The sequence below is a fragment of the Galeopterus variegatus genome, unplaced genomic scaffold, assembly GCF_000696425.1.
Source record: "Galeopterus variegatus unplaced genomic scaffold, G_variegatus-3.0.2 Scaffold3657, whole genome shotgun sequence".
In the NCBI taxonomy this organism is placed as follows: domain Eukaryota; kingdom Metazoa; phylum Chordata; class Mammalia; order Dermoptera; family Cynocephalidae; genus Galeopterus; species Galeopterus variegatus.
The window spans coordinates 100,249-103,237 of NW_007729768.1; the positions used below are offsets into that span (position 1 = coordinate 100,249).

Here is a 2,989-nt window from a genome sequence, read left to right on the forward strand (position 1 = left end):
TAGTGACATCAATGTTGGTATACAATCCCCCACTGCTAAGTTTGACTAGCTTTAAAAAATTTAAAAAGAGTTAAGTTTTGCACATGTTAAGTTTGAGGTATCTACTAAACATCCAAGTGAATATTCAAGTTTGACATTTAAAGGAGAAATCTGGGCTCTCTCAACATAAAGTTGGGAATCAACAGCAAGTAGGTGGTGTTTAAAGCCATGAGATTACCAAGTGAGTAAGTATGGCAAGAGCAGAAAAAAGGACCAAGGATTCATCCCTAGAGCATTCCAAATGAAGAGGTAGGAGAGAAAAGGAGGAACTAGAGACAGAGGGAGAAATCAAGAGAGCGTTAGTGTCCTGGAAGCTAAGGGGAGAAGTGTATCCAGCAGGGAGTGATCAAATTTGTAATAAGTATCTGACAGGTCAGGTAGATCAGGCCTAGCAATTAACAATTAGATGTAGTAATGTGGAGATGATTGGTGACCATTTCATGACAGTTTCAGGATACTAGTGGGAAATGGGGTTGGGGGCAGGAAAACCTGGCTGGAGTGCGTTCAGAAAGATAAAATGTAGCCATGACATCTGGGAACTAATTTGACACAGCTAAGCCTCTGCTATTACATACTGATGGGACGCTTTCAACTAAACTATATTTTTCTCCCATTTTTCACAGAACATCCACTTCAGACAAGTTGGTCACTGTCCAACTCAAAACACCAAACATCCCTCTCTCTTGCTAAATGAGTGACTGCTTTATCCCTCTCTTAGTCTGCCCTCCCCATAGAAAAGATTTATTAAGATCATAGAATTGCCCTGGCTTTCTGAGAGCACCCAAACCAGAGCAAATCTCCACCTCCTTCAACCCTCCCCCAAATTACCCAACCAAAGCCCAAACCCTATGACAGCTTCTTTTTAACACCCATTTACTGAAACACCCCATGGTTCTCCCTAGCTGCAGTGAGAAATAAACCAAACTTGTTCGACCACAGGTGTGTTTATTTTTTGGTCTTTGGCTGAAGGGCATTGCCAGCGTTAAGAGATGGTAGGCGAGGAACTCAGCGTAGGCGACTGGGGGTGACTTTTTCTCCAAAGGGGAGCAGAAAAACAGAATGGTAGCCTGCAGGGAAACTGGCTCAAAGTTTCTGTTTTAAGATAGAGAAATAGCAGCATGTTTGTAAGTTGAAGGAAACAATCAAGGAGAGAGAAAAATGGATTCATTTAGTAGGGAGAAAGCTGGTGGATAACATACGGAGGGTATCGTATGTAGTGCTTTAGGGAGGGTTGGCTTCACATGGAAGCATGTATCTTTCACCTACGTGGGTGGCTGAGATCCTGGGACGCACCTACCTGCTCTGGTCAGAGTGTGCACTTTGTCTTTCTGATTACTTCAAAGTTCTCAGTGAAGAAGGAGGCAGAAACCCTGCCTCCCTAAAACAGCTAATCGCCCATCTAATTTTATCTAGTTTTTACATCTCAGTTCCTTTGTGCGTCTGTTTCCAAGAGGCTTTACTAAAATACTAACGTCCTAATATCCATCCAATTAACAGATCCCAAATATGGTCCCAAGAACAATGGAAGAAAACTTGATGTATGCACTGGTTGTTTAAACCCGACCACAGAAAGAAATATTCCTCCTTATATATTTCTTTAGGGAATATCCCCTCCCCTCACCCCACCGTGAAAGGCCGTTTACTGAGAAGAAGAAAAAGGAAAAACAAAAACAGAAAAGAAGGATAAATTGTTTCTTTTTCTTCGCAGTCCCCGGGCGACTCCAACTGCTTTTTACACTGGATCTCTTAAATTTTAGAAAAACGGCCAAAATTTGGGCTCGTAATTTTGTTAATATTTAAGCAAAAACTGCCCTCTACCAACAACTGGGCAACTCTGCGGGTAACACAGAAAACCAGCGTTAAAACAGTGGCTAACGCCAGGAGGCTGGGGACAGGACGAATGATCTCAAGTGCGCAAGCGCAGTTTTGCGTCCTGTTTCATGTGCAAAACGAAGACCTATTTTAACAGAGATCTGGTTAATATTGAAAGTATTTAAATCAATTCGGTGTAAGAAGACTCCTTAGGTAACGTGCTTTGGAGAAACTGTAAAAGATTTAGAGAACATTAATACCCCAGCAAAACGCAGCTTCGCCCAACGTGGGGCTCGAACCCACGACCCTGGGATTAAGAGTCCCATGCTCTACCGACTGAGCTAGCCGGGCGCCTGGTGAACGTGCTTGTTTTTTTTCCTCTTGATGAGTATTGTACTACATTTGGTCTTGTCCCACATCATTTTCTAAAGAAAATTTCGTGAAATATTAAGTCGGTACTTCAGTATTATTTTTAAAAGCATTTGAAAACATTTAGATGTGCTTAAATTTGAGAATTTTTATTGTGTATGTATCCGAAGATCACTGAAAGCTTATGCAAGTCCTTACCATTACAGAGTCATTGAACCTTGTTTCTGAAGTGTTTAAAAATATTTACTGCCCAGTGTTATCTTTTGTACATAAATACGTATCAAGGCCATCCAACTTCGATCAAAAGGCATACTGGATTCCTACATATTTCAGCTCCGCGTTAAAAAAAAAGTCCAATCTCTAAGAAGTTAGTTTGAAAAACAGCGGAACTTAGTTGTTGTTGTTGCTTAGCTATTTGAGTATCTTCTAATGAAAAGTTATATTGAGGAAAGGATTACGATTCTATTAAAACAAGTTCTCTTTCGGATAACTGTCTGACAGTGGAGAGAGGACGCTCAGAGGTTATTGTTATCCTGCTCAAATGACAGAAACTGGGAGATAAGGATTACATTATAGAGCCTCTGAATCTAATGGAAAAGATTGTTAATTATAAGAGGAATAGAGATGAACCTGATTCTAATCAAATTATGACAAGCTGAGATAATGGAGTAATCTCCTATGGAAATAAATATATTCTGAGATGCTAGCGAACCTTTATAGATAAGAAATTCTGCAAATTTCTGTAACAGTGGAGTGTGGGGTGCTGTTT

At 40.4% G+C, this 2,989-nt stretch overlaps 1 non-coding gene across 1 annotated transcript; it reads right to left on the reverse strand.

Moving 5' to 3' along the window:
- Positions 1-2,129: 2,129 nt before the first annotated feature.
- On the reverse strand, positions 2,130-2,202 carry TRNAK-CUU. Its single transcript has one exon. It is a non-coding gene; the product is annotated as a tRNA-Lys (tRNA).
- Between the last annotated feature and the right edge of the window lie 787 nt (positions 2,203-2,989).